We start from the raw sequence: 11,471 nt of genomic DNA on the forward strand, positions 1-11,471 counted from the left end.
AGCCCTACCCAGAAAATACTCCAATCTGCAGAACCTGTGGCGCCATCGGACACCGACAGGATATCTGTCCTCAGCCAAGGGCCAGTTCTGCTACACATGCGGGCGCGATGGGGTCACGGAAGAACATGACTGTCACCCGAAGTGCAAGATTTGCGGCGGAGACCACGAAACGGCAGGCAAGGAATGCAAGAAGAACACTCCGTAACAACCCGCCCCCCTACCAAGTAAGGAAGACAGCAGCTTGATAACGCTCGCGCCCGAGAGAATCACTGGAGTTCAAGCACCGAAGACTTCCCCGCGCTGGTTACCACCTCGGACAGCTCACAGGGGCCCTCGCCTCAACAAAGACCTGGCCGTAGACGCTCTCGCTCTATCCTAAGATCGCGCTCTACATCCCGCTCTCGGTCACGGTCTCGCTCCGTTAGGCGAATCACTTACGTCGCCGCGGCGAACGGAAGCAGTGCCTCGAATTCCTCACGCAACACGAGCAGTTCGGACGAGACAGCGACTATACGGACCCTCGAACATAAAGTACAGGATCTACAGAGGACGATACAAACAACCGTAGCCGAGTGCAACACGCCAGAACTCGAGGACAGAGTAGCGAAGAGAGTAGAAGAAAGCATACTAAAACAGGTAGAAACCAGAATAATGAAGCGTGTAGACGAACGGCTGCAAGCATATGAAGCGAAGATTCTCGACCTTGTTGAACGACGCCTTCAAGTCTTCGAGGAACCCTCACTACGAAGCTTCTCGCATCAGCAGACAGAACCATACAGACAGTGATAACTAAAATCATGGAAAAGGTAGAGCCACTAACCCGTACGGTCACCACACTCGACGCCAAACTGGATGGCTTCATGCACAACAACACAACTTCATGACCTATGCTTACAAGAATTTCGTGACTCATGAACATCTGGCGGAGCAGTTGGGAACCAAACGCAAAGGACGGAAGACGGTGCGAGTGGAATCCGCAGAGGATTCTAGCTCGACACCACCAAACCCACCTACTCCAGGTGGAGGACAACCACCAACATGGCGGCTCTCAAACGTAGACACACCGAGTCGCTTCCCCACCCTCCGCATTTGGCACTGGAATTGCAGATCCTATAGACCCCGCTCGGCCAACCTGCGAGAATATCTTCAAAAAAAACAATCCTGATATAATCGCGTTACAGGAAACCAACACCAAGAAAATAAAGCTCCCCGGCTACACCACTGTGGCACACACTTCCCGCACCGCAATTCTTGTCAAGAAGACACTAACCGCACAGCCGCACGAAATTGAAGACACTGGAATCGAACACACCATAGTGGAGGTGTTGCCGACTCGCAAGAATCAACAGAGCCTATACCTGGTCAACCTCTACAGCCCACCGCGAGAGCAGCTACTCCACTACGACCACTTCGTCCGGGAGCTTCGCAAGAGCGTTAACGGTAACCGGCTTGTTGTAGTGGGGGACTTTAACGCCCCACACGCGGCCTGGGGCTACCCCAATACCACCAAGAAAGGGGCACGGGTTCACGACGCCGCACAACAGCACGGCCTTACGCTATGGAATGACCTGCTCCAACCAACAAGAGTGGACAACAGCGTGTCGAGGGACACCAATCCTGATCTCACGTTCAGCCGAGACGTGCGAAAGGCCACGTGGACCCGACTCCCAGACACGCTAGGGAGCGATCACCACATAATTCAAATCGAGGTTGAACAATCTCACCGCGCGCCCAGACAGGAAAGGCGCGACTCACTGACTGGAACGCGTATAGGAATGAGCTTGACGACGTTTCGGACATTGAAGACATTGAAGCTTGGCTATACGGTATCGTGGGTGCGGCTGACGGCCACACTAGGACGATTCATCTAGACGAGGACAATCCAGCGGTCGATAATCACCTACTGCACTTATGGGAGGCTCGGCGATCGCTTCTCAAACGATGGCGACGGCAAAAGCTCAACCGCAAGCTCCAGCGCCGAATTGCCCTATTAAGCACGCAGGCACAGGAGTACGCTGAACAGCTAGCGAGCCAGAACTGGCGATCCTTCTGCGACCAACTTCAAGGGACGCTCAGCACAAAGAAAACTTGGCATATACTTCGAGCACTGGTTGACGACACCCACACCAAAACCCAACAAAGACATACAATTCACCGGCTAATCCACAACTATGGCGCACAGCGGATCAGCTTCTCCAAGAACTTCAGACGAAGCTACACGGTTCAGCTAACCCGCACACCATTGCCACCAACCTTTCCACCACCAGGGAGTACGAAGGAGCGTCCAACGAAGAGCTAGACCGGCCTTTCACACAGGCAGAGTTACAGGCGGGCCCTCTCTAGATTAACACGCAATACGAGCCCGGGCAAAGACAGAGTCACCAACAAGCACCTTCGACAGCTACCCCCTCGGGCGTTGGCGGCTCTCCTTCGGTACTATAATGACTGCTGGATTAAGGGCGAGCTACCAACAGCAGCGAGCTACCACGCAGGACGTCCTCTTCCAGCTAAAGGAAGATATTCTTGACCATTTGAGCAAACCAGCAAGTCATCCATTCTAGCTCTAGACGTAAAGGGCGCCTTCGATAACGTGAGCCATGAAGCCATTCTCCGTAACCTAGAAGATATCGGCTGCGGTGCCAAACATACGCCTACATACGCGCTTTCCTCACCAACCGTACGGCCACGGTGGGAATTGCCAATCTCCGGAGCAAGACATTTCACCTACCTAACAGGGGTACGCCGCAGGGTTCGGTAATCTCGCCACTCCTCTTCAACGTGGCCCTCCTCAAACTTCCCCGCCTCCTAGACACCATCCCAGGGATATTTCATGCTCTATATGCAGATGATATCACACTGTGGACGAGAGGCGCGAGCACGGTGAACAGGAGGACCGTCTTCAGGAGGCGGTCAACATCATCGAACGGTACCTGAATACCTGCGGCCTCCACTGTGCCCCGGATAAATCCGAGCTATTAGTACTCGCGGCACGCACCCGGGGCCGGCCCCCAAGCCACGACGCACCGGACCCACAAGTCCTTCTTCAGGGAGTCCTGATACCGAAGGTCGACTCACTTCGAATCCTCGGACTCCATATACACAAGGACGGGTCCGGCTCCGCCACACTCCCTAGACTACAGAACACTGTGGCACAGCTGACTCATCTGATACGACGCGTGGCAAATTGCCGCAATGGCCTCAAAGAGCACGACACCTTGCGAATGATACAAGCCCTCCTGTACAGCCGAATTACATACGGAACTCCTTACCTCAACCTGAAGACAGCCGAGAAACAAAATCTAAACCTCCTAATACGAAAGGCCACGAAACTCGCCCTAGGACTGCCAGCAACCGCCTCCACTGACCGATTGCTTCGCATGGGAGTTCACAACTCCTGGGAAGAACTTGCGGAAGCGCACCTCATCAACCAGATCGAGAGACTCAAGATCACAACCACAGGCCGAGCAGTCCTCCGACGCACAGTATACGCAATCAACCTAGAACTTGATGGCGAACGTAAGGAAAAGATCATGTCGAAGCTCCGAGATTGTCTACAAGTTCATCAGATCCCTCGGAACATGCATCCAGAACACCATCGAGGCAGACGGCTCGCCAGGGTAAACGCCATCAGACACAAGCACCGTAACGACCCGCAGGCGCGCTACGTGGACGCAGCCAAGTATCCGGGCCGAAACGCTTCGCCATCAGCGTCACAGACTACAGGGGAACGACACTGGCGTTGGCTACAATTCTCGCCAAACACGCGGACACAGCAGAGGAGGCCGCTATAGCACTCGCCACCCATACAGCGACGATGCCATAGTGGTCTTCACCGACTCTCAAACAGCGGCACGCAACTACATGAAGGGCAGGATCTCCGTCAAAGCGATAAACATACTGAAACGTGGCGACACTCCTCCCCCCTACACCTGCATCATGTGGGTTCCGGACATGAGGGACTCGAGGGGAATGAAGCGGCACACACCGCGGCCCGCGCAAGCGTCAACCGGGCCTCCCCGCACGAGATTTTCGACATGTCCCACCCACCCAAATCAGCGGAGGAAACGGAATCAATACCGCAAACTTATCAAGCGCTACTGCAGCACTATCGGCTTGGACGCAGGGTATACCCCCCACCACATCCAAAACTAACGAGAAACGAAGGTACCGACTACAGGCGACTCCAGAGCAATACCTTCACCCACGGAAGCTTACTGCATCATTTCCACCCGACGATATACAGCTACACCTGTCCACACTGCAACGTGCCAGACACCTTGCCACACCTCCTACTGCAATGCAAGCACACCAGAGCAAGCATTACAACGACACAACCAATAGCAGCAGACGCAGACCCAACCCTCCTCGCAGAGACGTGGGAGGCTGCGATCTCCAAGCCGGACCTAGTCGACCAGTGCGAACTCGTCGCCCGGGCCTGGAGGGCGATCCAAGCCAGAGGGTTCCTGGAATAAGGGACCCTCCCACCTCGACTGGCAACTAACTCACTGTTTCAAATAAAGGTTTATTCATTCATTCATTCATAACAGTAAGCCCACATTTCATCCACTGTAATCAATCTTACAAAAAAGTTGTCTTTGTGTTTAAGACATGTAGCCAAAGTTCACTGCTGCAGGTCATTCGGACGGTCCTCCTTGTGAAAAGCAGAAAGCACGCCAGGAAAGCAACGTGCAGACACCACTTGGATGTGCAGGTGTTCCTACACTGATCTTGAGCTTTTCAGCTAGTTCTGATGCGGTATTTTCTCGAATGACTGTCTTCACTTTTGTTACAGTGTTCCGATCATCGGCTTAGTGAGGTCGACCGGGAGTCAGTGCCGTTTCGATCAAGTCAATTCCCTCCACTTTTCAACTGTTCAAACCAGTACTTAACATCATACGATGGGGAATCTATCACATACACTGTCGTTATTTCTTGAAAAAATTGTTGAGTGTGTTGCCTTTGATATTCAGAAAATTGAGAACTGCGGTGTAAATTTTGCTGGCTTCACGCTCCGACCTTACTCAGTCTTCCGACCGGTAAAAAAAAAACAGATATTAGGAAAGAGCTGAGCATTTTTCTCTGGCCTTTAGATATGTGCGCCTAGCAGTGGGCGAAAATTATTTAATGTCCACCAAAGTAAAGTGGGTCAGGCGAAATCTTTATTGAACAAACTTTGTATATGCCTCAAGTTTCTCCGCGGCGAAACACGCGTGGCCTTGACGAAAATACCGATCACCGTCATAAGCGGAATCGGGAACGTTCTAAACTGGTTCCATGGAATTAGCTGCGTGCTGCCCTGATTTGCACGTTGGCGAATTGCAAGATTGTCCGCTGCAACACTCTGATTGCAGGACACTCTGATCTGAAGAACAGCTTGTTCATGTGCACACTTCAGCGGCTGTAGCTCGCCAACTAATGGTCAGTGCGAAACGCGGCAAATGGCAGTTTGTTGTCTAAACCTGCCGCTACATGCGCTCAGTAGCCGCAGCGCGCTCTCGGCCGGTTGGCGCGCTATTTCAAAAGTTCGGTTTGTTTTCGAAGACACCTCGTATACCTAAATATGTGCGGTAATTTTCGCTCATGGGACACTTTCGCCGACGTCGACACCGGATTTTCTGCCACATGGGGCCCTTGACGCTATCGTGTTAATCAGCAGTGAACTTACAAGCAGGGTGCAGAGGTATTTTACTTCACTAACGAAGTTTCAAAGCAGTGGTTTATGACAGTTAAAGTTGTGCGTTTACATTCAGGTGGTAACGTGACAAATTCAACACGGTTGTAAAGTACACGGGTGACCTGACATTCTCGGCACGTAAATGCACATGGTCCAAGTTGTGCCAGCAAACTTTCTAGCTTTCGGCGCTCGTGAACCGATAACTGAATTTTGCGATACTAGCTTGTACAAGTTGTAAACAAGGTAAGGATATTCCCATTACGCACAATAGAGCCAATTTATGCCGCCTACTTGTAACTTTTACTTATTAAAGTGTGTTATAGAAACTTATTTCCAAGTTAACTTTCTGAACTTCAATGTTACTAAAATGTTGCGAAAAGGTTCTGTCACATCGATAAAGAAAGTAGCTGGCACCTAAAAAGAAATACTTGTGACTAAGCAGAAAACACTGTTCAAAATCTAGCGACAAAATTGCTAAAATGGCAACACTGCTACTGTTCTTGTTCCTTACTTCCTTCTAATTCTTGTTCGAGTTCATTGTCCGGCAGATCCGGATGCGCGGGTTGCAAGTGAGTCACGCTTCTAAACAGTGTGCTTCTAAACACATGGGCGTCATGCTAATCACGTAGTCTCATTCTTGCGACGATCCAAAACACTGGCGCAACTGGCCACGCGCCCTACACGTATTGGGACTGTGCCGTAGACACACGGAGCTTGCCTTATTGATTTTATATCAGCTTTCCGCTCGCAATGCAAATAGGCAGCTACTACGAAACGGTCGTAGACGAAACGAAGCCACAGTTCATGCAAATATAATCCTCCATGCTGGCTGTGCCGTTGGATTTGAATTGTGCGAGGCTTCATTCACATGCAAATCTAGCCGAATGCTGGTGGCAGCAAGTTCGCGCTTGCGCGGGCACTTCGTTGAGAGCGATGTTGAAATGATGCGCTTCCCGAGAAAGCTAGAAGACCGAAAACTCTCGACGAGCACAGCAAGCGGCGTAATGCAGCTGCAAGAGAGAGAGAGAGAGAGAGACGAAGAAAAAAGACCGGCAGCACCCATCGCACGATGAATGTGGACGTGAATGCGATTAGCATTGAAGTAGTGTAGCGACACGCCGTATTTTCAACGCCTAAACGTGTATGCAACCGGGCTGCTCTCTCGCAATTCTCTCTGCACACGAAGCGCCATCTAGCGTGGTGGCCCTGAAGTCCACGCTTGGCGTGGGTTCGATTGCGTCGAGCACCGAAAAAATTTCGAAAGGCACCCTTTCTTTTTCTTTTTTTTTCCTTTTGTCACTGAAAAGCCACCCGTACGCAGTGCCATATACCCAATTACTCGAGTTAGCATCGAAGGGATTATTGAAGAGCGGCGCACAACTAGTGGCCCATATCCAGAGACCCAAGTTGGCGTCAAAGAGGCTCATTAGACGGTGGCTAATGAACTGTGACAGCACCTAATGCGATAAGAATCTCGCTTTAGACAGCGAGATTCCTTATCGGGCACCACAAACACGCGTACAAGAGCTTTCTCGCATACCGTTCTCATGTGATTGCGGGAGCCACGGCGCCGCATTGAACCTACCACATTGTGCGTAGCAGCACAGCGTTTTAGCAAATCAGGAGATAGAGTCGAGGCGCGCTATTGCATATATCTGTGTACCACGTAACTTGTGCCGAAATTTTAAATATGCAAGCGACACGTAGCTGGACAGAAGCAAGGTAATGTTGTTTGCCGTCACTTGGAGCAAGTAAAACTATTTTTAGCGTGTCGCCTATTACGTAATTAGTTATTGCGGAGTTATTCAACTTCTCAAAAATTATATTCAGCGCAATAGTGTCAATGAGAAAATTGCAGACCATCCTGAATAATTCCTGATCCGGCTATGTGTTGCACAGTACGTAAAGGATTTTCCATACCTGAAAAAGATTACGCGAAATATAAGAACGTGCCACGCGACTAGTCAAAATCAGATAAGAATGTTTTATTCAGTTACAGAATGTGTTACATAAATGAAGACACAGAAGGAGCTCCCACAGCACGAAGCCGCAAGGGGACCTCCTGTTGGTTAGTGCATAAAACTATTAACAACATTCACAGCAGGGTAATACAATGACATACACAAAATAGTAAACGCAGAAAATACAAAAATCACACGAAAATACAACCCAATTTTATAAATACGAAAATATATCATCAGTTGTGCAATATTGCTCTAACATACAAACGAATAATAAAGATTATGCTGATAGAACAAGAACAATACAACAAAATACAAATACTTAGACTAGTTACAAAAAATATTTAAATAAATGAAAAAGACATACGGAATATCAGTAACGTCTATTATTTTATACAAGAACAACTCAGAATTTAGTGCGTAAGCGTTTGTGTGAGAAAGGTGAGGAGAAAGAAGTCAACCATCTATTAAAAACGAAAAAGCTTCCTTTTTAAATTCAGATAACGAAGTGGTTTGTTTGATGTGAGTCGGGAGGCGATTCCGACATGACATGCTAGAAAAGAGGATTGTTTGTCTGCCGTAATTAGTTAGAAATTAAAGTAAAAGCAAAGTACGGTTGAAAGCAAATCTAGTTGTATTATCGTTAACAAGTTTGAATCCGCTTAATATGTTACATGGCAAGAGGTTATTAGGAGGTCGATACAAAATGATAAGAGGAAATATATACAGTTGAGCAATTGTTAATATTCGGTAATTGCGAAGTAGTTGATATGCACTGAAACGGATTGAACTGAAGGTGAGAATCTTGATTGTTTGATTTTGTATGTGTTGCAATGGAGTTATATGTGTAGGATATGTACCACCCCATGTCGTAATAGAGTAGGTAAAAATGAAGCGTTAGCAATGATGGAGTAGCAAAGTAATGTCGCGTTTTTAGCATTATCATATTCCATGAGCTGTTCTAGGCAACAAATTAACGATGTGAACTGTGTACTTTAAATGATAGTCTAGTTCGACGCCGAGAAATGAACACTGATCACCTGCGCGAACGAAGCGAGATTTAATGGTCACTGCAGAAGTATATGAGAGTCCTTTCTGGGCAGAATAGAAAATCATGAATGTGGTTTTGGATGGGTTAATTTCGAGAGAGTTACACCGGCACCATTCAAGTAAGTTTGTTTAAAAAAATGAAATTATGATGTTTTACGTGCCAAAACAACGATCTGCTTATGACGTCCGCCGTACGTAATGGGGGACTCCGGAACAATTTTGACTTCCTGGGGTTCTTCAATCATGCTTGGTAGCTATATCAGTGTTTAGTCTAGTTGTGAGGGAACCAAGAGACCGGTCAGTAGCAAGTATAGTAGTGTAATCTGCATAAAGGAATAACTCAGCATGAGTTAAAGAATCAGGGAGATCAAATACAGATAAGAAATAAACGCGGCCCGAGAATTGATCCCTGGGGTACGCCTTCTTTGTATTTTGCGAGCTTTCTCTCAGACATGGAAAAAAAAACTTGTATGTAGCATGTATTGAGCAACAGAAAGATGGTTGGGGAATTTTTCAGAGTTCTCTGACAATTTTCTCATTGACACTTTTGCCCTGAATATATTGTTTGAGCAGTGGATTTATGAATAATAATTATGTAATTAGTGAAATACAGGAACATTACTTGCTCCAAGCGGCGGCAAATATTATTACCCTGGTTCTGTACAGCCACGTGGCGCTTACACACATTTAAATATTGGCACAAGTTACGTGGGTACCAACGGTATATTACGGCGAGCCGTCAGCGTCTCGACGACGACGACGATGTTGCGCCTCGGCTGCTCCGCACGTTCGAACTGAGCGTGAGAGTAGAACGGCGACAAGACGGCAAGAACGGCGGGAAGAGCAACAGCGTCTGTGATAGTGCATCGAGGACACCTGCACGAGCAACGCCCAGTGCGAGCCTCGCGGGGCCTCGTGCAGCGAGAGCCGCTACCTCTACAAGCCATCCGAGCCCGTGAGCCTCAAGTCCAAGCCCCTGACCTGCCGCGCCGCCGCCGGCCTCGGCTAGCTCTGTGACTGTGCTGTCGAGTTTGTCCGCTCGCTGGACGGCAAAACCTGCGACAAGCTACAGATCACCGCCGGAAACGTATCGGACAGCCCTGCAAGGCCAACAGCGAATGCCACACTGCCGGAGCCGCTTGCCTCAAGGACGGCTGCGCGTGCGCCAGCAACAGGCGCACCTAAGATGCAGGCTGGAGTACAAGGATCCAACTTAGCTTCTCTCACTTGCTTCATCGCCGTTCCGTCGGGGCGGGGGGCTCTGTAGCGCCCACCGACGCTGCAACGCGGGGTGCTTTGGTCGGCGCTCCCGACCGGTGCCTTGGCGCCGACTGTCAAGGAAGTGAACAATGGAGAAGTGCAGCGCGTGCTCGAAGCGCAAGCTCGGCACGCGCAGTGTTGTTCCAGGAGCTTGAGACGCTGGTCGTCGCAGACTCCGCTCGGCTCGCCGCCTTCTGAGTAGGAACGACGGCACGGCTCGTACGGCCGCCGTCACGTCCTCCTACATTATAAACACGGCCGGTATGAAGCGCAGTCTTCAATATCTGCAGAGGCCACGAAGCCGATGACGCAGAACAGCCCGAAACTACATGTCGAACATCAAGCAACTGCTTATCTCTGCTTAACCTATCTGCCCTTCTATACATCCTCTCTATACGGGGCACTGAATGCAAACATTGACGAAGTGTCCGCCTGCCACCCATCACTGTGAATGGGTGCCTAATTCGAGCGAAGATCACATCTTCTCAAAAGCCTCGGCTTCGAGCAGCTACCAATATAGCTTATTCCTTGATACTACGGGAATATTCGTCGGTGCGCAACGCGCTGAGATTGTCTAATAAGGCGGCCTGCATGCGCCACATGACGTTATTTCTGTCTGTCTCGGCCAATGCCTTTGACAACGAATCGATATCTTTCCCGTAAGGCACATTTACGTCGCCGGCACGAAGAAAGGATTTCGTCTTTGTTCGTTACCTGTGATTGCTTGGCATAGGTATGAATATTGGGTTGTGCGCAGCGCACAACACGAAGGTATGATTCAAAGAGAAATTATTAAGGGGGTGAAGAAGAATGGGTGAAATGAAAAATGCGCAAAGAGGACATGCCGTTTGCGTCCTGCCTTTCACGCGTGTATTATTTTCATTAGTATATTAGTCATTCTGCGAAAACATATACGAGGGTACAAATATGGACCATTATTTGAGATGAACTGAGCTAGTAAATAAAGGCAGTCCCAATCATACAGTTGCTTGCTTATGGCAGTAGTGAAAGAAACAATGTTGCTGACAAGCGCTAAGTTTAAGGAAATGATTGAGAGAGAGAGAGAGAGAGAGGAAAGGCAGGGAGGTTAACCAGAGGCAATTCTGCATTTTGCTACACCGCATGTCGGAGAAAAAGGGGTTAAAAGAAGGATGGAGAAGATAGAAAAACAAAATTAGTAACTATAAACTACTACAGGCGTTAACTCAGTCCGATGAATCAGAAAAAGCACGACAATACTTTTATCAGTGTTCGGATGGGATATCCAGACACGTATACGTTGGAGGCTTCTCTTCCGACACAGGTCGGTCGTCAAACTTGAGCACAGTGGTGCGTCAGCTTCTCTGCAGAAAACTGCGGACACTGGCACAGATACGCGTCCGGCCTTGGTCCTATAAACGGCAATAAAGTTTATTCCTCCTCCTCCCTGGCAACAGAATATGGCCGATGGTCAACACTTTACTCTCAATGATCGCAAACTGAGATGTCGACCATTCCTATTCGAAAGGCGTAGGCATTGGTGAACG

This window comes from Dermacentor silvarum, chromosome 6 (assembly GCF_013339745.2).
Source record: "Dermacentor silvarum isolate Dsil-2018 chromosome 6, BIME_Dsil_1.4, whole genome shotgun sequence".
NCBI classification, from domain to species: Eukaryota; Metazoa; Arthropoda; class Arachnida; order Ixodida; family Ixodidae; genus Dermacentor; species Dermacentor silvarum.